Source organism: Nipponia nippon, unplaced genomic scaffold, assembly GCF_047370975.1.
Source record: "Nipponia nippon isolate SJK-2023a ecotype South Korea unplaced genomic scaffold, ASM4737097v1 scaffold_14, whole genome shotgun sequence".
NCBI lineage: Eukaryota > Metazoa > Chordata > Aves > Pelecaniformes > Threskiornithidae > Nipponia > Nipponia nippon.
This window is the reverse complement of record NW_028262330.1, coordinates 761,321-786,300: the sequence shown is the minus strand read 5'-3', so window position 1 is coordinate 786,300 and position 24,980 is coordinate 761,321. Positions and strand designations below refer to the sequence as shown.

Below are 24,980 nucleotides of genomic sequence, written 5' to 3'. Positions count from 1 at the left end.
TTAGGCGAAACGCATTGCCTGTTAGTATTTGAACCTTTTATTCCTTGCTCTAACAAATCTTCTGCATGGTTTAAAAGAGGAGGAAGGAGAAGAGAGAGGAGATGTGACATTTGGTATGGAACAGAACGCTCACTGAAACTGCACGGGGAGCTACTGCACCCGTCCACAGCACCTCCGCCTTTTCAGTTCAGCAGTTGTTCGGTTTTGGCTGTGAGATTGCTAATGTTAACATCAAATCACACTGCCTATAGCCATGAAAGCATACATTTTCGGGCTTCTAATGATCTCCCCTAAAACAAGTTAAAAGACCTGATCCACCAGCTTATTCAGCACTCACACAAAGCTTTTGTTTTCTTGCGGTCTTTACCTAAACCTTCGTATCAAGCCTTTCAGGACAGCCCAGTCTTCTACGTTTGCACCCAGGCATACGTTTGATATGCCCCATGCTAACCTTGCCCGAAATGAGCAGGCCAGGCCCACCCTGCTCCGTCGCGGAACTGGCCGGCCAGCAGTGCCGGGTCTCTTCGGGGACAGCTGTGCGGGAGTCAGGGCGGGGGTACCGGGAGCAGAGTGGCCCGGCGCCGGCCGGGGATGGCAGCGGACGGCAGGGAATTCGTTCAGCTCCCTTGGCAGCGTTTATCAGAGCTGCTCCACTGCCCAGAAGAAACCCTTTGGGCTTCCCAGACACACAGAACCGAGTATCCCTGCAGCTCATCACGAGCATCTCCTACAAGTGCAAAATTGCATCTCACGTCGTTGCGCACACACTATAAACCAGTGTTCGGCCTCTCTCGAGGCTTCGACAGACCTGAAAACGGATCGACTTCCACAGCAGAAGCAGCGCCTGGGTGTCAAGGCAGTGCTGAGGGTGGTTTCAAAGCGAGCAAGGACTTGGGCAAGCCAAAATATGCCAAGTTTGAAAGCAACCATCAGCACTTTGCTTCTCCAAGACTTTTATTTTGGAAGCCTAAACAATTTCACCTATGCTTATTTCTATAACAAGAAAGGAACTTTGAATATTAAAAAAAAAAAAAAAAATCAAGAAGTACCAGTAACATCTGAAGAGCAGAGAATAAAACCATCTTTGCCTTTTCAAGATATACTACCAGCTTTAGAAACAGTTTATCCTAACTCTGACAATTAAAACAGTAGATGAAAAACGTCACAAAATGGAGAATAATTCATTTCAAATATCAAATTTGCATATTCAACATGTATGTGAAAACTGTTTTGTTTCCACAATACAAATAAATCTGTCACCCACACGATACAAAATATTACTTAGTTTTAATGGGTCTTTTCTTAAGTCCTGTTGACTTTACCATTCCACCCGGCCTTTAAAAATGTTGTAGTATAAGCTAGGAGTTAAGCTGATCCTCTCATTGAGCAGCAGTCCCTCCGGAGACGAAGGTCTCTGCCGCTCCCTCCGGACAGCCTGCCGCCGGGGCACGCACGGCTTCTGCGGGTCGCCCCTGCCGCGGGCCCGGCGGGTACCGAACCGGCGGCACGGAAACGCAGGCTCAGGCTTTCACCACCCAGCGTCCGGGCGCAGGGAAGGCTGCACCACCTTAGACCCGTGTACGCGCGTATCTAAGCGCCCGTTGTCCAAACTTGAAATTGTACCAAAAGCCAACGCCTGCTTCGTTCTGCTTGCTTTGACAAACCAAAAGGATAATTAAAATCCTATCACTTTTCATGTTTATGAATGAAGTGTATATTTCCATTTCATTTGGGAGATGGAGAGCAGAAATTGGAAAATTAGAGATCTTGGGGTATTTATTATTACTCCTACTACTACTGTTACAGAGATGTAAGCATTTACCAACACTGACATTTCAAGTACTCAGTACTTCTGCAAAGGATGAAGCTGCATGCGATCTGCCTGTGGCCACAAGATTCAGAAGCAGCACTCCAGACACAGCCTGATCTACCAAAAATACTAAACCATTTCAGCCAGAAGTTCCTCCAACTTGGATACAGACTAGCCACGTAAACCCTCATGCCAGCAGACCAGAGGGCAAACAGGGGATGCGCAGGAGGAGGCAGCCGGCTGGGGATGAGGGCTGCTCCCCCACATTGCCACCCAAATACGTTTCCAATTAATCAGTATTCCTTAAGAAAATCTCAGGGCCAGATAAATATCGCCTTGGGCTGGGTCTCACCGAGCCAGCTCAGCACTGGCCATCAGACACTGAAGTACTCCAAGGTCCCCATCAGCGGGGATAAAAGGCTGGAAGGGACAACCGCATGGCGAAGCGAGCAACTGGAGCCTGCTTTGATTTGCTTGGTTTTTTAAACTACGAAATGATTTTTCCATGGAATTAAGCAAGTATACAAGAGAATTAAAACCATTAACTGGCACAATGCCAACAGAGTCAATATTTATCTGGTCCTGTGATTTTCCTAAGGAATACTAATTAATTGGAAACATATTTGAGAGAGCAAGGCAGGCTTTTTAAAAAGCATTATATTCTCAGTACTTTAAACATATATATAAAAATATGAGTCAGATCTGATACTTCCAAAGAGGCATGCATATATATACACACACATATTAAAAAAAATCACTGACCTAATTCATAAGAGTACACAACAATTTTCGCTTTAATGTAAGTTAAGAAAGCAGCTTCATCACAAACGTGTGGCCAGAGAAACCCAATTTCACTGTTAGAAACATTTCCCTCTAAATATCTGAATCATAGATGAGAAAAAAAGAACAAAGAAAATGAAACTATCAAACACACTGTGCCTTAGAATAAAAATATTTCTGCATATTAATAACATTGCTGTGTTGATTAGAGAAAAAACAATGTGGGGGTTTTTTTATATGAACATCTCTTTAAGACGAGTTAAATGGAAGCTCTTGCAAGAATGCTGTGCATACAGTCGTGGTAGCTGGAAAACAACCATTTAATTAGACCGCTGACAGGAAATAAAGCAAAAAGTGAACAACATCATAGGAATGGGCTTGATTCCCCAATTCCAGCTTCGTATCAGGCTAGAATTTATCCTTCAAATTTAGATTTCAAATACAGGACTAATATTTGGAGAATGTATGTTACAAAGACAATACAACTGTATTCTTCAAAAAACCTCAGCACCCGTTTATTAAAGTCATTTTCAGCAATGTTTAAAGAGCAGTTTTCATTTGATATGCACTGTGAGAAACACCTACCCTTCAAAGTGTCTACACTGGATTTCCTAATTATTAATTGTCATACGATATTCGCTCTGCGAGCATCTTTATAAGCCATTTTGACATTCTCCTTCCTACAACGGGTGTATTTTGAGACGATGGCTATCCCTTGCAGAACGCACAACGTACAAAGACATAACATTTTAGCAAACTGCGGGCTAAAAGCAAACCAGACAGCAACATTTTGCATACAGCGCGGCAGCGCCTGTGGTCAGCGGGGCTGCCGAGAACACTGATGCTCTGTGCGCTATACGTTTAATCAGCCCCGAGGGCCAACCTGCCAATCTACAGAGAGACCCTGCCAGTCCCCGAAGGAGCAGCCTGTCTACCCTTTCACCTGAAAGTAATACACTGTCACGGCTAATGTTACGTGGGCAGCTGTTTGAAATCCAGGAATTAAAATGTAGCCTTTATGGCTAAATTTGCTTTAATGCGAAAAATATTATCTAAAATGTATGGGGGAAAGGATTTAATACAAAGTGATTTTCATAACTGGCACACGATTAAAGAGCTAAAGCGAAAACATTTAAGTAGAAAGCCTCTTGCAAAAATACAATTAAAGGCGTAAAATAAAAGCCTTGAGATTGCTTGCTCTTAAGATGTTTGTGATGGGTATCTGCTTATTCTACATTCTGAGAGCTGTACATATACTAAACAATGAGCTCGCTTGTAATAATTATCAGTACTTAATGGTATCTAAACTTCTTAATCCAATTTCACCCAAACAAATCCAATAATTACTCCATATGCTTTTTGACTATTACAATCTCAGGAATCCCAACTGCATAAAAAAATGTTAGGAGCAATTGTAGGTGGATTTTATTAATATAATGAATAGGCTCAGTCTAACAGATTTCAATTACAACAATAGCTTTTAAGTACATTTCTATGACATAAGGAAAGAACATGCATAAATGAAAGAAACTGGTTAAGCCACATAATACTGATTTATGGCAGCTTTTTCCTTTCATTCACCTCATTAACATTTCTCTATATTTCAGAATCCCCCACTCCAGCTCTATAAAACTTGCATTTCTAAAGCCTTCAAGGACCAGACATTCCAGAAGAGAAACAGTTAAACCCAGAAATGCATTCTTGGCTGCTACTGTGACAGGATTTATTTACAGCTTCTATTAAACACAGCAGCTCCATTACAAAGTGCTGGATGTGAGAAGAATTTTTGATTATACAATGCCAATGCCTCACCGCGTTAAACATATCATGCCAGTGTATTATTTTTTTCCTTCAGCAATTCGTTCAGGTCATTGTTTGATGGGTTTATGAATTCATTACAGGAAACAGATGGATCCCATAATTCAGAGCTATTCTCCCAGCCAATCATATGGGCACGCTTTTTTCTCATCTTGCTCCCCCCTCCAAATCAACCTTAACGAAGCCACTTCCTCCATGTCCAACCCCTGGCGCACACAGGCTGTAGCGACAACCGGCGCTTATGAAAGCGGCCTCCAAACACCGAACGCTTTCAAAATAAAGCTGAAGAGGAGCACGCTCACACAGACACCCGCTTTGAGGGCAGGCAGAAAGCCACGAACTTACCCAAGTCAGATGAAGATTAGCAACAAATACAGGATTGTAGTGGGCAAAAATAGATGTCCTGATTAGTAAGAAATCCATTTTTATATGCTGGGAAAAGGCTTTCTTTAGGAAAAAATTGTTGCTCCCCCAATCTACTTTCAAAGGATGAATTTTCATTTAGCAAATTACCTCCTTTGTCTACTAAGCACTGGTATTTTTTATCCGCAGTGACATCTACTGGCAAAAGTGAAGGTATTTCAGTGAACTATTGCACAAAACCCTACTTCTTAATGTTTCTACACAAAAGGGGGTAATTTTCTGTCTGGATCCTCCCTTCCCCAAAGCCCACAAACTTCTCCTGAAAAAAACTGCAGGAAAGTTACAGTCTAAAGCCAAGAGAAATCCCAAAATCAGTTTTCAGTAGTACTCATAATGGCTTTAAAAATGTAACCAGAAGCTGCAGTTCGACATGAAAGCCCACATTCAGGGTTAAAAGTAAAAATATATGCGTTATTAGGGCCTTAAAATTTTAACTCCATTTATTTAAAGAAATGCTTTGATTTTGCACTAATTCCTGAACATATAATTTATTTAATACTAAGAGCAAATAAAGTCTTTTCCTGGTTTAACTTTATTCCCCCCTCCGTTGGCCCTCCCAGCTACCACAGTGCTTCTCCCCCTGCTTCCTCTTCCAGACCTTTCCTCTCCACTTTCTTCCCTGGCCTTCTGCAAGGTTTCCTGCCTCTTTCCTTAAGTCTTTCAACATCCCACTTCTAAAACCTCTCACCATACCCTACCTTTCCTGACAGTCTCTACAGACTCCTCTCACTTCTACCAACTCAGACCTTCTACACTCGACTTGAATTTTTTGCCAGGAATTTGAAGTCAGACTAGGAATTAACAGAAAGCTGCAAAGTTCATGGAAAACCTCTAAATCAATTGTTAGGATTTCTCTACCATCTCCAGTAACTCAGTTTTGTGTAATTTAATGGTAGGAGATAACCAAGGAGGCTCCTCGAAAAGATGTACTATCTGATCCCTCATCCCTGCTCCAGTCTGCTCTGCTTTAGGAGGAGCGACAGTAAATGGCGTGGTCATATAGCCAGCCTCAGCCTCACGCCTCCAGAAACCAGCTTTAGTTCTTAATAATTGCTATTGCTTATATATTACCTGAACGGCAACTGATTAAAACTAGTATTTTGATGCATTGTTCTACACTGCATAATTAATTAGAACAGCCACAGCTTACAACTCCAGAAAAGAAATCACAGCTCTGAATACCCACCCACCCAAATCACATTTGAAAGGTCTTCTTACAACAACGGGAGAAAGAATAGTTTTTAAAAATTGGTTCTGTGAAAGACAGACACTTTATTCAGAAAATACCTACAGCTGAGGGCTTTCCCGCTTGTTTTGGAGTCGTTTTAACGTCATGCTTACCAGTATGTTCACTGGCTGATGGAGCTCTCCAAGCATAAATAAATAGTTCTGGTTCCGTGTGAGAAGGTGTCTGTGCTAGGATGAATTCAAACCAGCTCCCAGTCTGATCCGCTCATCTGAACCCAATTCACAGGCTTCACCAAGATATGAGCATAATTTATTCTAAAACTGTATTCAGATACATGACCATTCCATGAAGTTAGCAGATAACTACCCACCATAAATTGATATATATTAAACGCTGAAATTTATTTGTTATCTATTCAGTGGATTGCAATTCAGTCAAAAACCAATTCCTAATCTTGATGCTGGGAAACCTCCTTTGAAAATACGTCATTCAGAAAGATTTTACAGCCATCTGTTGGAAACCAGTACTTTATGAGGAAATCATAACAACTTATAGGGCCCACAGTGACAAGCCAGTCGCAAATCCTCTTCCCAAGAGTGAGACTTCCATATTACCTCTTAGAAATTAAAGGTTTTATTTTCATCTTCATTCCTGGATCTGCTAGAACCATATAAATATTAAAGTAGGCTAGAAAGTGCATTCCATTTGGTTGCATTTCACAGTGTTTGAAGTACTGAATATTCTTTTCCTAAAGAGACACTGGTGTTAGCAGTACCGCGGCTTGCTCAACTGGCCAGCTGGCAGACTAACCAGAATAGATAACCATTAAATTCACATTTAAGACTTTCCTCGAGACCTCAGCAGATATAGGTGGGAAAGGGAAGTACGGCACTAACTGAGGGACATCTCAAGGAACCTCTGCAGGCTTCCTACCAAACCTGGTCAGGATCAGCCAGGAATTTCTAAAGCTAAATGGGGAGACCGAGACAGAAACACAACACAATCTCATAAGTCTCATTTCCTTAGGAAACTAGGCCGAAAACATACCCAGAAAATGTATTCATTAGAGCATTTTTCCACAGTTTTACATAAAGTGTCTCTAAAACCACAAGTCCGCGCTGTTTTTGCAGAAGTTAATATTGGCAAATTCTGTATCAATGAAGAAAAGAGAGCAGAAATCTTTTGGGGGAAATTAACAGGAATGAACAGGAAAAATTAAAACAAATTACAGCTTCATAAATCATGGGATAATGGAGGAATTTCAGTATTTAAATTAATACATTTTAAACAGATACCACCTCAGTTACTGATGGGAAAACATACAATATCTGTACAATGTAAGGGCATCCTATCTTTCTGCATGCATTAGGAGGCCATGCAAACAAAACCTCTCCAAATTACTAGCACAGAAGTTTGTGACCTGCCCTCCATTAGTCCTTGTGCCTTCTCAGGTAATTCCACATTCTTTCCGTGTGCTTCCCTAGCCACATCACACTGTCCACTCTCTTACCCCTGCCTCCTAGGGTCCTGACAGCATCCGCATGCTTCCAGCTTGTCTTAATAAATCCCCTGTTGCCCCCACTTGTCTTCATAGCCCTGCCCCTCTCCACAGCACCTCTCAAGCTAACCAACCTCTGGCTCCCTAAACTGAGCTGCAAGAGCTTCTGAGGTTTCTCATGGTATTTCCTTGGCTAGAACTTGGTGTCTTAATACACCTGCTTTATCAGAAACGTTTGAGATAGTCATGCCTTCCTTGAATCTGTCCCTTGTTAGCTCTTACAATCTTTTTCTCATCTTCTGTTTTTCTTCCTAATTCATTTAATTACACGTGTTACCTTCTTAACTGTTGGCTTTATGCAAAGGTCTGAAATAGAGAAACGTTCAGGACTTCATCCACCACCTACCTCTCTATTTTGACTCTAGAGCAGCATATCCACAAATCCAGCTGACCCCTAACTCCTACCCTGACACTCGTTTGTTCCTCCCTCCACTCAGACCCAGTTACCTGCTTCAGTTCAAACAAATTCTACCTGCTTTCTCACATATTCCATCCGTGTCCCACCATCCAAAGCTCTCTCTATACATCTTAACATCGTAATGGTTTCTGACATGAAATTCTTATTTGATATTGTCATAAGCAAATTGGGGAAATGTGAGCTAAATGTAAAATTGGTTGAAATACTCTCTGGGAGAATCAATGGTTTGCTGTCAAAACAGAAGTATGTTTCAGGATAGGTTCCACAGGGACTTGATCCGAGCCTACGCTGTTCGATATTTTCGTTAACAGCGAGATGATGGACTAGAGAATATCCTTATTAAATCTGCAAATGACACCAAGCTAGGGAGAAAGAAGATGGGGGTGATCAGATTGCTGTGCGATAGGATCAGAACTCGGCGATGATAAACTGGAGAAGTGGTATGAAAAAAGTGACTGCAATTCAGTAAGGAGAGTCATGTCATTAGGCAGGAAGAATTAAATGCAGAACAGCAAACAACTCACCCCATGGCAGTTCTGCAGAAAAAGATGCAAAGTTTTAGCAGATCACAAACCAAAGAAACGTAAAAAGATCAGGCTACTGTAAGAAGACAAGTGTTGTAATGGAATAAATAACCAGCTACGAGGCTCAAAGTAACCCTTCTACTTCAGCCTGGCATCTTTGAGCCTTCACGAAAGCACTGCTTGATGGTCAACCCACAGTCAACCCACGGTTGACCATCTCTCTTCAAGAAAGAGCTGGACCACCTGGAGAGAGTACAAAGGAAAATGAAATCTGGAAACATGAACTACCACAGCAGACAGGAGGCAGAGAAGCAGTTCAGTCTAGGAGACACTGGGTACTTATAGCAAAAAAAGAAAAAAAAATACAAAGGACGAGGAGGAAATAATTTTCTCCATCCCACAGTGAGTAAGACAAGACTTGCTGGGTTTAAACAGCAGCCAGGGAGACTAAGATTTAAATTTCTAACAACAAGGATGATTAAGGATTATCTGCAGACATGATACAGGTTTGGTGATCTTGTCTCGGGGCAAGAGGATAGAATAGATGACCTCCCAAGAACCTTTGTGGCATTATTTTCTACAATCCTACATGCAAAATGGAGCTCCAAATCCATCTTACTCAGTTCTCCCACTTCTCTCAGCCACAACAAAGAAATAATTTTTCTCTCAGGTCGACAGTCACAGCACTCTTTCCAGCTGCTGCTGTTTTTTAAATGAGTTTAAGACACGGTCTTTCTTCATCAGCCCCACTTGTCCAGATCCTCTCCATTTTGTTCTTGATTAACATTAACTTGAAATTGTATCGATACTGAATGACATTTTATCCCTCCACCACAAATGGGTTTGCAGTCTCTTTGTAAGCCTGCCACAGCCCACCCTGCTGCAGAACAACCGTGCAGGGAACAGTCCTAGCCCAACTCTACTGACACAACCCTCTATTCACAAATTTAACTCTTAAGAATTAGAGAAGCTCCTAATAAAAGCATAGATCCTTGCATACTTCAAAGCTCAGATATTAGATTTTGTTTCCCTTTCTTGAACAGCATCTACGTTTTTTTCTTTCAGATCTGTCAACAGAGAGGGTGCCAAATACTTCAAGAGAAAGATACAAAACCTGCTTTGTGTGATTCAACATGTATTTTAAAAAGTTTTCTTCAATCCCATTCTACACGATCAGGTTGGTTTCACATGCAGCAGTCTTGTGAAGCATACTTATACTTTTAACAGCTTCTAATATTTTCCTCACTGCTTTCCTCCATGTTAGCACTGATTAGAATTTTCATTTTAAATTCACAATTAATTAGCTGTGCCATTAAAAAAGGTACAGCTAATTAGATTGATAGGTTGTCATCAACAATAGATTGATAATCCAAAGCAAATATGATGCTCTTTCACTGGAAGTCGAACTCTTTCATGTTTATTGAAGGCTCTGAATGCACACACGAGTTTACCATGGCCTAATTGAGGAATAGAAATTGGACCATATACATCAGGCCTCAAACTCAGAAGTCCAAGCTACAAATCAAGATTCTGGGTAATGGAACAGTGAAATTATCATAGCTACATTCCTTCAGGATGTGAACTGATAACAGACGGTAACTTTCAAGACTGAACAATTCGTCCGTTTTCTTTCAAGTGATAGTTCTCCAATTTACAGGCAATGTGAAGCTGCATTTATGAATTCACGTAACTCAAATACCAGTATTAATCACGCAAATCACTCTCCACACAGACTTGTTCAAATATGCTCCCATTGTAAAGCAACAACAAATAAATAAGTAATTAAATAAATACATCTTGCTAGAAGCTGGTATCTAGACTACATTTGCCCTGAAGCCCCTGACATTTCAGCACAGGCATATTTCGTTTAACATGTCATCATACATTTAACTTTGAATTCCGACTCCTGTAAACTCAGTTCCCACCTCCAGAGCAGGACAATGCACTGACATTAGAAAGCCAACTTGCCTATTAAAAAAGGAAAATAACGAGGCTGTTAGAAGTTTTTAATCACTCTTGTTAATAACATTAAGAAACAACAGCATTAGGAACTGTCTAAAAAGGACAAAAGGGAGCTAAGAGTCACTGCTGAGCTGCATGAGCTTGTGCAAGAAACTACTACTCCAGAATGAAGTGAGAAGGCAGCTCTGAATGAAGGGAGGGATTGCTCAGCTAGCGTTCAGGAACATTTGCAGAGTTTCTTCAGGTTTCTGATATGACTTGCCTATAAAGCAAGTTTCTGATACGACTTTCCTATAAAGCGAGTTCAGCCCTCTTCACAGCTCCGGAATTCACATCTTGTATTCCTTCCCAGAATATTTAGAAACGTCTAAACTCCGCCAGCTAATTTTAAAAAGACGCACTAGGCCAACACACATTAAATTCTAGTCCACCAACAGGATACGAGAGTCTCACAAACTCAACAATTTGGTAACACAGTGAAGAATTACACCATTTTACATACCAGGAACGGGTCACAGGCATGACTTGTTAGAAGGCTCCCGCCTTCACCTCCGCTCTCACCCGCCAAACCCTTCCCAAGTGCTGCTCCGGGCAACGCAACCCCATCCGTAACTACACAGTGAAAGAGGCAGGGAAGATGGGGAACAGCTCAGAGTTACGTGACGCAGTGCTAACGCTGCCATCGCCGCAGGGGTGGCGGTGGCAGAACCCAAGCCTATAGTAACAGACTACACTGCAGAGTCACATCAGAAGCTGGGCAGAACCAGGAATTGAATCCTTTCCGTTTAAGCTGACTGTGTGCATTTAATCTCATTTGACAATGTTTTACACGCAGTTTTCATATTTAAAGGATTTTTTTTAAAAACAAATTTACAAATGGTGCTGTCATCACACTGGCAACATTCTTTTTTCTTAATTCAACGAGCCACATCCAGGCACAGACTGAACAGTAAATATTCTTTACAGTAAAAATCCACTCATTGTTAAACCATTCACAGGAATATACGAATACGAAAATTCACAGTAATTAGTATGGTCATAAATAATTGACAATTAGGATAATCTCAGTGTCAATCGGTTTACTTTACACAAGAGCCTGAAACTTCATTTGCACCTTGAACAGTGATGCCTCTACAGGTTACAGTTCACATGAACAAGCCTTGAGACTTCTTTAAAACAATTCAGAAAGCAGGGCAACCTGATGGATCACCATCTTACAGATTAATGCGTGGGTTTTTATTTAAGAAAGCACAGGCAAAAACCCTGTGCCTTAGGAAGTGATTAATGCCTATACCGTGTCAAAAAACTGCTGGTAGAATCAGGCCTTCTACAGCAGAATCTGCTCAGAGTGCGGGGGACCCAGCTCACCCCATGCGGCTGCTGAGGTCTGAAGAGATGCTGAAGGCAGTAAGGATGCTTGAAGTCATGCTCTAGAGAAAAACCAAACAAACTACTGCTTAAGTCTGCATATTGATCTAGAAGGGAAAAAAAAAGATACACTGAACTTAAAATTTATATTTCAGTTCTTTTGATACTTCCTCTTAAATCTAATCATGACATTTAATATGCAGACAGTGTTTTTCTGAATGAGTTGCCCAAAGACAGCCTCTTCACTGGAAGTTTTTTGTTTTGAACTAAAAGTTCATCTACCTGATAGCGAGGCCTGGAGAATCTGAAGCAAACTCTTCATTTCAGATTCAACACTGAACCTGAAGCAAACTCTTCATTAATTCAGTTTAAGCTGAACAGATTTTTTTATGTCTCCACTGCCATCGTGCATTAATGCCACGTATGAAAAACAGGATTTACATTATTCAGAAACATGAAGAAAGTAGTCCCAGCAGTTTTCAGACTTCCTTCTTTTCAGATTCTTCAGGAAAATTTCCTAAATAAAAGCAAACTAAAATCTGACTGGGATTCTGCAATCATTTCACTGCAGCTAAGATGAAGCCAAAAAAAAAAAAAAAACAACACAACCCAACCTCAGTTCAATTTGTTGAACACAGCCTGACAGAAAACCCCTTTTGTGAGAAGGGTACAGCCGCAGCAGGTCTGTCAATGACCAGCATTCCTTAGGAAGCTTTTCACAGCTCCTTGCAATGCGACCTTGGCACCGCTGAAGATTCAAGCAACCAAGTTCGCTAAAGAGACCCGGACCAGATCACAGCACGGAGCAGACGGATGCATCTGCCGGCGCTGACAGCCTAGCATGGCGGTGTCGCTGTGCAAAGCCGCCGGTGTGTTTGTTGTTCCAGATGACAGCCCTGGTTGATCGGCCGTCACCATAGCAACTTGCACTAGGAACTCACAACGCACCCAAACGGACTCCCAGCTAAATTAACTTATTGCATGTCACCAGTGAGAAATGACTGTTCAGAGGTAATTTTCTGTACTAATATGTAATAGAGTTAACTCTCTAAATTGAATTAAATTAATTAAATGCCACTCCCAGTAAATCAGATTCTATTACATGAATGTTAAAAGAAATTAAAGATGTTTTAATAAAGATTACTAATAATAACTTAATATTATTGCTTCATTTTAATTCAAAAATTCTGCTCAGTTTATTTTAGACACGTCTTCCCCTTACTAGCAAGGAATATCTAATTACTCCACATACATTACACACGGTTATTTCATATAGATGTGCTTAGACTTATCCAAAAGAAATAACACCAGCATTTTAAGGCCTGTTCACCTGTGAAATACAGCTTGGCTTAACATGCGACACCCTAAGATTTTTCTTCCCCACACACACTTAAGCTTTTGGTAAATTCCCACACCTCCAACGATTGTGTCCAGTTTCCATTATTTCTGCTTTTTGCAGAAAGAAAGAAAACTTTTTGCAGTAAGTCCAAGTGCGAAGAAAGAGGAAAATACCATGCCTGTCTAGGCAGGCTACAAAAATAACAGCTCTTTAATGGCTTTACAGATCTACCTAACAATATATTATTGACTTTGCTTTTTAAAGCAGTTTCTCGCATGTTATAGTAGGACTGTCAGGTGGGAGGCAAATCTAAGATGCCCCCTGTTCCCACTGTAAATAAAGGGCAAGCTATAGTTGCCAACTGATGCTATTAATGCTGTCCCAATGACCCTGACTTTAACTTACATTAAAGACTCACCAAAACACTTTAGGCAAAAATGGGCCCTATCTAACTTTAATCCTCTTTCAGAATTACAAACCACTTTATTACTTTGCTTTTCAAAAGAAAGTCCGTTTGTGCGTGAGGCGGCGGCTATTAACAGCAGGGGGAGCACACGGTATTTTCATATCTGCCACTGGGCGCGCTGATGACCGTGACGTCAGCCCAAGCACAAGGTTCCGCTCAAGTGCTGTTAAACACCCATAGGGAAGTCAATACTTCCATTAAAAGAATACAGTAAATAAGTATTTTAAAACATTTTCTGAATCTCAGTTGCAAAACAGGCATAAAAGCAAATGTAAAAAGCAAGGGTGCATAACTGGAGCGACAACCCAGTGGAGTGGAACAAGGTAAGCTTCACAGCATCCCGCCTACATTCCAGTATCAGTGACACGGGATTATGGATTTAAGTGTTCATTGTTACTATGTATCTAAGTCATTATCCAGAAATTTTAAGTTAGATTTTTTTTTTAAAGTCTTAGTAGCCATACGGCACCAAATTACAAAGTCTTCATATTCAAAAATGTATTTTAGTATTCAAGAACCAAACTGGAGAAACGCTGGACATGCCCATGGAATTGACTTAGTTATCCTAACACGGCAAAAAAGTATATCTGAACGGACAGGACACTGTAAGCCATCAAGAAATAGTGAGAATACCTTATCTAATATATAAGAAAGTAATTTAGTATTTTGAGATCTTTAAAACATTTTCAAATTCAACTTGATAAAGGTATTGCTACTATACTGTCAAAACTCTCAAGAGTTTTAGTTCTGTGTCCACAAACAGAACCGTCTTTCCTCTCTACTCACCTTCTCTCTTTATTGTTTTTCTTTTTAGAAGAACGTAACCAGGCCATACATCTACAGGCAAAATTCTGACATGATTTCACTTTTTGTTTGATGCTCGTGCCCCCACCATAGCCAGCCATGAGAGCAGCTCTTCGTCAACCTGGAGACACTGTCACGGCAGAAGTCTCTTTCTTGAAGTGGGAATGACTTAGAGAGCTTTCCAGTGAGATCTAAGCAGTTATCAACACAGTCCTTCCAACTACTCACACGGAAAAAGGATAACGATCACAAACTCTGCAATGGAGCTCAGGAAGGATCTTTTCCCAGATGCCAAGAAAAGCCACCTGAAGTTGTAATATTAAAAGCCAAAAAGCAAGCTTTTTTAAAAAAACATTCTGAATAAGCCAGAAAGTGATCCCAAATGACCACACTGAGAATGACGTTTTCTGATGCAAACCTCACTCACCTACAGTAAGAGAAAAGAAATCTGACCTGGCTGAATGATCAGCTGTCTTTTGGACTGTAAAACCAGAGGCTACAGCAGCAAGCCGTGGTCAGGCACGAAAGGGTCACCTTAGCAAATTTAGTGGTGTTTATCTTTATTGTACAATATAGGGGAAATTTCACAAAGGGAAGTATTGGACGGAGCTACAGACAGGCTCTGCACTAAATAGTACGTCATAACAACAAGGCAAAACAAGATTCTGAGAAGTACAGCGAAGGAACAGTGAGGCAGAGATGTGGCTCTGGAGTTTGCTAGTTGGCACGGGACAAAAAAGGTAAAGAACATGGACCTGCAGTCTGGTTAATCCTTTCCGGGAAGGAAGAGCTAAACAACTGAGGCAGCTGGAGAAGACCTCCCATTTGATTTCCCGCGGTGACTGTTGGACAAGATTAGAAATAACTATACGACAAAGAAAAAAAATTAAATCATTACTCTTGGAAGACAGCAGATAGCAAGATATGAATTATGATGGAGCCTATGTCAGAAACATAGCATTGAATACATTATTTTCTTCCTCTTTCACTCTGAAGACTTTCTCTTGCTGAGGAGTCACTACTGAAGTGCCAGACAGAATGGAAGGGAAGGGCCTCCCTCATACATACCTCAGAAAAGAACTGAAAATGCAGCAGGACAGCCTGCCACCTCCAGCACAGCCAGGAAGTTTTCTCATCTTTTGTCAATCAGGCCTAAATAACTACAGTGGAAACTGTTGAGGAATTAAAGTAAATAATACATTTAAATGCATACTTCAGAGGACTACCTGCAGAGAGAAAATGGTTAGCGATCAAAAAGGAGAAAGGGGGAAAGGAGAGTTAGAAGAAGAAACTCCACATTATCAATTCAAGATCCTTACAAAATTAGAGAAGAGGGCATCGGAAATCTAGGAGCTTCTTAAAGCAAGCTGAGTTCAGGGCCAGATAACTGAATGGGAAGAATCAGCAGCAGCACTGCTATGAAACAGCTTGGATGACAGAGCTGTACAATGGAGTAAGCCTGAAAAGCATAAAAAATAAGCCTTAGATTCTACTTATAAACAGCAGTAGTAAGGTTATAGTTACACAGGTTAACTCAAAGGTTACTTAATAATCTTCCAATTACAGATACTGCATTTAAAAAATAATTCTGGACTAACTGGAAGAACTTCCAAAGAAGAGAAACATAAATGATTATGGTTTGAAAAACAGCTTGAAAACACTAGCACAAGGAAAAATTGAATGGACTGCTAAGTAAAAAAGAGGATACACAAAAAGGCCCCTGCAGAGGAGGGGAAAGATCTGCTCTCCACATACTGGGCAAATGGCTTAAGTTACAGGAAAGACTGTTCAGGCTGAATGCGAAGACAACTTTCCAACAATAAACAAAACGTCTTTCAAGAACATCTGCTGGGCCTGTCTGACAGTGGGGAGATGGATAAGACAATCCCTTGTTGCTCATCTAAAGGGCTATATCTAGTCCTATGATTCTAAGACTTCAGTTTTTACTGGAGTTGAGGACTCTTCAGTTCTGGAACTTCGTAACTCATGTGCTTCAAAACAAAAGTTCATGAGAGCCTGTCTGGCCTTGGAAAGGTGAAAGGTCTGGCTCCATAAAGACTGCTGGGAAAAAAAGAAAAAAAAAAGACAACAGAAGCAGCCAAATCAGAAGTTATGTCAGAAATGTTAAGGGCATCCTGAAAACAGGAGGACGGATCTTCAGGGAAGTCTATGATAAGACAGAGGAGAATTACTTCTGTTAACATGGGAAGAGGCAATCAAGGGCTTGAGTCATGCCTCAAGTTCAGCTGTTCCCCTTGGGCAAACAGTAATAACAGCTGCTGAGGTGCTCAGGGCAGCTGAGGAGTGTCCAAAGCATTTACTGGGGCTATTAAACACAGGTCCCACAAGACTGCTTAGTATGAGCCACCGCTGCCATGCCACAAAGCTAGGGCACGATGCTTAAAAAGAAAATCACCTCCTCTCATGGTGATCTTGGACCTACCATCAACCTCATGAGTAACCACGTCTTAGGATGCTAATGCACACTACGCTGCCTAAACCAGTTCAGGAATTACCTGAATGATCAGATGCACAATGCAAACCCGACCAGAATGCTTCAGAGCATTTACCAGAGTGTGAGCTGGTTAAACAGACATTTTAAGTAGTCCTGTAGGATTTATAAAGTATGGGCTACCACCTTTAACAACTCAGGAAAAGCATTAAAATAATCTAGCCAAACACAGGGAAGTCAGGAGGCAGCCTGGGTTCTCAGAGTAGAGGAATGTCAACACCAGATGGTCAACCGGAGAACACAAGGTCCCTCAGACCAAAGGCTTCACACCCAGTGTAAAAGAATCAAAACACGTTTTCATTTTGCTCATTTTCCCAAGACAACCCTCTTCAGCGTTCGTACAGTAACTGCCCCAAGAGCATGCACTGGTGTTACAGTTCAAAGCTGGTTTCATCCTTCCCAAGGAAGGGATCAAGAAACATTAGAAAACCAGCATATATCTCAAAACAATCAGTGCCAAACTGAGCTAATGCATTTCCTGACAAACCTCTCTTCAAGCTTACATTTGCAGATCCTATAAATGTTATATTTCTATGTGATACAAGCCTCCTCCAGGTAGTAAGATGACAACCTAATAATGGAAAGTGATCAGCACACTGCAGGTACATCAAAGCTGATAGGTTTTCATGCAGAAGGCATCACAGCAGCCAACAGAGTTTCCCATGAAAGAATGATCTAGGTGAGACAGTCCTCAAGGCAGACGAGAAACTGCCTTCATGTATATGTTTCTCTAAAGGAAGGGTAAAAGCGAATGACAGACTTCAGTTCAGAAAGTAAAGGAGGACCACACTGACAAAATAGGTGAGCTGTGCTATGAAGCCACGTGCAAGAAAACAAATCTCGGACTCTGCTGGGTGGGTAAGAAAGCAAAGAGATGTGGGGTGGGTGTTCCCTGTTACCATTAGCAGATACAGAACACAGGGGCGGCACATTAAAATGGAAAAATGCATCTGGTCTCTAGTACTGGGGCATATATGCTCTGATGGACAAGTATCAGACAACATTCTACTTATAACTGGAAAACAGTTATTCGATAAGCAGACTGACAGAAGAATAGAACATACGCTGTTGTCTGAACTGCTGTGATGCCAAGAAGTGTACCAGTTTGACCGTTTCACAGTCTACATGCTTAAATATACTGCATTAGGCAGTGCCCATTACTGAAAAAGCAGTCTATCGCTGACTATGAAAGCACACACTGTGGGCAGATAAATAACCATAAAACAGCATGCAGTTTGATCATAACTACTACTATTATCATTGTGCAGCTGTGCTAAAATTTATATTCTAGAATATACAGTTGTCAACAACTGCATTGGCAGTTGTTTTGTTTTTCAGAAAGCAAGCCCGGGATTTATCTGAGAGGCATTACCACCGAGGGGCACCCTGACAATTAGGTCTAGATGAGAAAAGCCAAACTGGTGTTACCTAATTTGTGCTTATTCTCTCCTCACAGAGTACTCTTGTAGAGATAATGTCCCAGGCTTGAAATTTATTCAACAACAGACAGTGTAAAGAGAAATCTCATGAAAGCATGTAGTCCTACCGCCTTCAAGCAGGGTACCAACCCTTACAACACTTAGAACATTTGAAAAATACTTTCAATCAACTGTGTCTAGTGTTTGAAAGCTCCCAGTTTCAAAACGAAACATACGCAGGTCAGGCTGTTGCCATCCTCAATCTGACAGGCGCAGATCATTTCCTAATTGAGGAAACTGAAAAGGCAAACCATGTGGAAGACTAGAGCAATATTCTGTCTGTATTTATATAAGCACATGCCTAAATTTGCATGATGGTAAACTACAACAGGCTATCTCTAAGGAGAATAAAAACTACCTCTGAGGAGTACTAAGAACATCAAGAATCTCTGACTTGAGCTCTTACCTACTTTTCTATTCCCAGCTGAGGAATCTGCAAAGCTGACAAGGCAACCCCTGGACGGGATTGGAGGTGCTTACTTGAGCCGTAAGAAGCAGCAACTCTAGGCAAAGACGTCAACGCGCTCTGCATCTCTTCGGGCGGCAGCTGTCCTGTAAATCCAGCTCAGGACAGAACCACATTAGGAAGAATATATCTCATGGTTTCTGTTTTATTTTCCAATAACCCTGGAGTTTTGTGTTTGTTTGTTTTTCTTTAAGAGATAAATGTTTTGCCAAAAACCTGTACTAATTGCTTTGGTGCCTCACTGTCTGAAAAGAGTGTTTATTTGAAAGCTATAGTCTCTACAGCTTCACAAGAGCTACAGAAGACTTAAACCTTCAGAACCGTCAATCCACGGTTGCAGGACTCAGGGTGTCAAGCCTTGATGAACACCCTCTCATGCAAAAAGACACCAATTCTCAATTCCATGACTAATCTCTCGTTGGACACCTTTGACTAGCAAACCAGCAAGACCAACACAGAAAGTGCTCACAAAGCCAAATATAGTTTAGTAAAGATTATCCATGCACTTACTTGTTACCTTAAATTCTTCTCCTTCACTTTACAATGGCAATGTTGATTTTAAGTAAGATACTCAATGTTGCTTACACTTGTGAGAGCAAAAAGCACATTAAACAGCACTAAACTACCGCCACCAGAACCTCAAGATGGCTAGTCACAGCCATCCCCCCCGAAACAATAAACAGGAAACCAAAGGGTTTTTCTGTATTGGTTAACTCCAAGCCTCCCAGCTCGTTCTTCTGGCTTTGTCTCCTAGAATATGCAAATTTCTCCTCCTGCCTGCTCTAATCTTTCTGTATTTTCTAGCCCTTTTCACCCAGTATTATGGCAGGGACTCTACAAATTATCTTCATACTCTATTCTTTGCAGATTCTAAAATTGTAATTACTTCTCTAGCAGAGCAGCAGTATCTCAGTTATAAGAAGAACAAATTCATGTTTGTTTAAAGATACTTATAATAGCAAAACACCACCATGATAATGTTTATCAAAAAGAAAACATTTTTGTGTTATAAAGCTTTAACGTATGGCAATAGGTTATCATTAGGTTATCAAATGACTGCATATTAAGATCTAATTGGAGAACTTATTACAGTGCTCCCCTTCCTTCTGCAATGATGATTTATGGCACATTTTGTCACCACAATGTTCAGCAGTTCAGTACAAACACAGCACTTAACTAACAAGATGGCAGAGGCAGATATTCAGGCATAAGCTATAAATACTCAAATGAGTCAGAGGTTGTAAGTCTGTTGTAAATCTTACCTGATTTGTAGGCTGAAACACATTTCCTCATCTTATGTTAAAAACTCTGCTGGTTCCTACAATAATATGACACAAACTAGAAAAACTCAAAACTTTTTTTTTTTTTAAAAAAGACTGTGTTGCACACTGTCATAATTCTACTTAAAATACTGATGAGATTCTCTAAAAAGTTTAGTCTTCCTTATTTCCATGGAGCTACCATTGTACATCAGTAACATCTACCACAGCCAGAAAGAGCACATTATCAATGTACATAAAACTACACTTCTGTATGAGCAGAACTGAGTGTAGGTTACAGGAGGTAATTCACATCCAAACAAGTACAAGCAGAGGACATTGTAACAGCCCGCCTGGGCATGGTAAGCAAAGAATCAATTTAAAAGTAATGCAACAATCTACATGTCTGATTTGGAAATGAAAATACTTGGCTTTGAAGAAAGGTATGCCACTACTTCTGTCATCCAAATAGAAATGCCAGAGCAGGGGACAGGATCTGAGATCTTTTGTTCCACTCTTTTTTCCTTTTAACTCCCATTTATAATACAGTTGACCACGTTCCTCAAGATAAAATATACAGCACTGCTTGTAGTATAAAAAATGCTATGCAAAATTAAAAAGAATCTGAAGAAAGTATGCCAACATTTGCGACACCACAAACGGTTTATCAAGCAACCACATACTGTTAAATGCTTTCTGTTCTTTTAAGTCCCCCAAAATAAAACGTATTAAAGTGTCTACCTTGGTAGAATCATCTCTCAGTCTGCAGACAACCCTCCTGACTCTGCAAGTTGCATATTAAAATCATCGTAGAGCAAAGAGTCCCAAGGCGCACGGCATAGCCAGCCCGGGGGAGGGGAAAGCTCCAGAAACAGACCACAAGCGGAGGGGAATGATGCTCAGCTCAGGATCCATCGTACCACTCTAACAGAGGATGGGCAGTGCTGGACAGGCTGCTGAACCCTGGGATTATTGCAGCTATTCCAGCTTCTGCAGTCCTGCTTCATCCCATAAGCACTGAGCTGAAGTTCCCACTTTCCCTTTGGAAAGGCCACATCTCTCCTCCTGGTCCCACGCCATGAACATGCTAAAGACAGACCTACAAGGACCACGAAGTTCAAAGAGGCAGAGACTGGACACCTCTGCTTTAGACTAAAGGGAAAAAAAGTATTTTCCAGACTAACATTTCTAATCAAATATTTACCAAAATATTTGCTATGTTAGACTAAAAATGGTGTATATACTTAACTCTTTTTACTTCCATGTTTGCAGATTTAACACTTATCTTCATTGTAGATAATGCTGGAGAATTGGACAGATACTTTGCCTTGCAATTACCGTGGCGGATGTTTGAGTAACAAACCACTTAAGCTACTTTATACCAGCACTTTAACTTCGTTTTAGACAAAGTGCATAGAATTCAGCTGGGATGGGAGGCAAGGAACTGATCACCTGGGTGCTGACTAAACCTGCAGCTAGAAGAAAAACAGGCGGCAAAACGCGTTGACCTCACAGCATTTACCACGAGCACAGCTCTCTTAGAAGTCCCCTGGGGTTGTTAAGTAACAGCCATTTACCAGACTAGCGACTATTTACCATACAGTACAGAACTCTTACTGGTAGTTACAGCAGAATGTTTTCATTACAAAAGCCTTTACACACAAACTTTCTTTATCAAGTGCATACAAACTGGCAAGAGTTTACACATTTAAAATAAACACTAATAGGCTGTGCTCAATAGTCCTGTTCTCAAAAAAATTACCATAAAAGAACAGTAACGTGGAAGTACAATGCACAGCGTGCAATAAAAACATGTTCGTTTCCCACCTCATCTAATTCTGCAGCGCTCCTCTCCAGCTGAACAGGAAGACTACTTTCATTTGGTTTCACGTAATTGAGAAACATTTCAGCTACTTATCAGCTCTTCAATCTTTTTTCCTTTCACACGTTCCCTAGAATTGTTGCCAACAGGGTATTTATAAAAGATTCAGCCCAACAAAAATACTCTGGCAGACAATGTTGCAGGAAAAAAATTAGGAAATTAAGAAGCCGTTAGGTAAAGGAGACTTGAAAGAGTTGGATCCTTGTTTAAGCAGAACAAGATAGCTCAGGCTGTTTAAACAGACGCAAGAGCCGTGTGAGGGAGCACTCCTAGCCCCGGACCAGCGCTCCAGCAGCAGCCGCATACCTTCCCTCCCTTGGTGGAAACCCGTGTTTATTTTGGCAGGGGTTTGCGCTCCACATCACAAATGGAAACAGTCAGCTCCCTCCGAGGCCTCAGAGCAGCATTTCGCTGACGACATGCCATACACACACCCACAGGAAACCTCTTTCCTCCTTACTAGTTTCTCTTTCCTGAGGCCTCACCACCGACTGAACATGCAACAGCCAGTATCACCTCACAGCAAATTATAACCACGCGTACAAAGCGTACGAGTTAATTACCATACAGGACAGTATCTCCAAATTTTCCACTGTGCTAGAGAAATAAATGAAAATCTTAACAGTAATTAAAAAAAATCAAAAAGCACCTTGATCACCGCGTAGGGGTCTCATACAGAATAAGCCAACCGAAAGGGCTAACCTTCCCTACTGCTTGTCGAGTCCCACCGTTTGTCCCATCCTAGCTACTTCAAGAAAGCACCTTCTCCTTCAAAAATACAGCTGAGAGCAAACAAGGAACAGTATAAACATACTGTCTCCAATCAGCTGTAGAAACAGAAACTGAAAAATCCTTCCACATCCCATCTCCAGTTGTATAAGTTATTTTTCTCCAATATGACCCAAACGGTGTAAGCATCTCTCGTTGCTATAGCAACCCAGCCGCAGAACTGAATGACACATATATAAAATGAAGGAAATTTTTTTCTAAGTTACCACAAGCAACCACGCTAAGTCACGTTTATAAAGATCTTGCCTACCAAGCTGGATATAGTAACATTCGGCAAAAAGTTCGGTTCCAGCCTGATTTTAATCTTTGATTTAATACATCCCGTACGTTGGCATGCAGGACCTGCTGCAGTCAATTCGCCCAGTTTTACTGTGTCATCCTGTCTTTACAATGAATTTACTTGCTGTGTTCCAGATATGAAATAAATTAACTAAATTCAGTGATAATCCGTGTTGCCTTTTAGTTCTAGTAGCATTTGTCACTCAGCCTTGAAAAGGTATCAAAATAAAATACTTGGTGCAGTACTTCATTAAAGTTTACAGTCAACTTTGAATATTCTATGAAAAATGTTTGGCCAATTTTTTCCTCTCAGTAATTTAGAATTAATATTTTCTATATTTTAAGAAATTCCTGCTACCCATCATAAGCTTGTGTACATCCCTCCTAAAGATAAACATAAGAGAACAGTATCGTGAAGTGGAAATAAAACATTCCCACAGACCAACCTTAAAAGCAACTAGTAGCTACCTGCCCAAGGGAATTAAAAGAAGGGTCATCCACATGACTGTAAATACCCACTATCCCGTGCACTGAACAGGAACAGGAGAGGGTTGGTTTCTCTACCGGCCAGGTCAACTCTTTCCAGTGAAGCCTAACTACTACAAGGTGCATTACTGCTTCTGATAGATGAAACAATAAAAGCCAGAACTGCCTAATCTTTAACATAACTACCTTTATTTACTGTTGTCTTCTTCCCAATTCATATTTTATAGCAGTAGCATAGGACGCTTAAATACAAAGATAATGGACAAAAAAAAAACCAACCCAAAACAAACAGATGGAGAAAGGCAATCCCTAAATTTGAAAGAAACGAACTCACAAACATACCTGAAAAACTGGAGTTATCATCATGCTACTTTTAAAAACTTAAACCTGACATTTTCAAGCAATTGAAAACAAAACTGTCACAACCAAGGCAGAAATAACAATATCCCACAGAGGAAAGCAGAAGGCACTGTGTTTCAATATGAACAGAAATGAAGAGCCATTGTATCAACACGTGAAAATGAACTTAGTTACTTCGACAGCAAAAACATCTGCGACTGAATTGTGGTATTAATAAGTCATTATAACACATTATAGAACAGTGAAACCTTTTCACACAGAAACAAGCTGATACAGAGAACAAAACATGTAATACTGTGGAAACAGAAATATTCCACTTAGATAGAAATCTCTATGATGTGTCTTAATTCCAAGTTTTTTTATGTACTTTAGATTTCAAGGGGCTTGGCTACTTCTGCTGCCTTCTTCTCCTGAAAGCAAAATCCACTGTTGTAAAATTACATGAGATCTTACAGGGCAGATGCAACAGATTTCAGACTAAAATTTTCTGATTTCATACTTTCTACATAAGAAAAAGTTGGAAAGAAAAGGACAGAGTTTCAATAAATTACTTGTTACAGTTTCTTCATCATGTAGTTAGACTTTATGTTTCTGGATTCAGTATTACTGAAGCAATACTTAATTTCTGCTGTATAAATACATAAAAAATGTTTGAAGCATAAGTTGTTTTGTCAACCCCATATGTTAGGCTTGGCTCTTCTCTAATTCCCAGTCTTTGGGAATCTGGGAAGCTCCGCTTGCCTGTCTGTCACCTAATTACCCAGCAATAAAAAACAGCACATATGAACTCGTTCAGAACTGTTCCGTAGTCCTGAGTTCTGTGTGGTGCCATGTAAATCAGAGGACAGACTAGATAAAATAAGGGTAAGCCAACAGTTGCACAAGAGAGGCATTACCTCGACTCTCTCCCTCACCTTTGTTAAGGCCATAGCTTCTTTAACGTTTCTCCTAGAGCACCTAGGAGTTCACTGCCCCAAGAAGGAGAAAGCCTGGCTTATCTCTGCTGCTTC

At 40.7% G+C, this 24,980-nt stretch overlaps 1 protein-coding gene across 8 annotated transcripts in view; it reads right to left on the bottom strand.

Moving 5' to 3' along the window:
• The window catches only part of TNRC6C (trinucleotide repeat containing adaptor 6C), a 108,853-nt gene that overhangs the window by 60,901 nt on the left and 22,972 nt on the right, over positions 1-24,980 (bottom strand). The gene's annotated exons all lie outside the window — the stretch shown is intronic.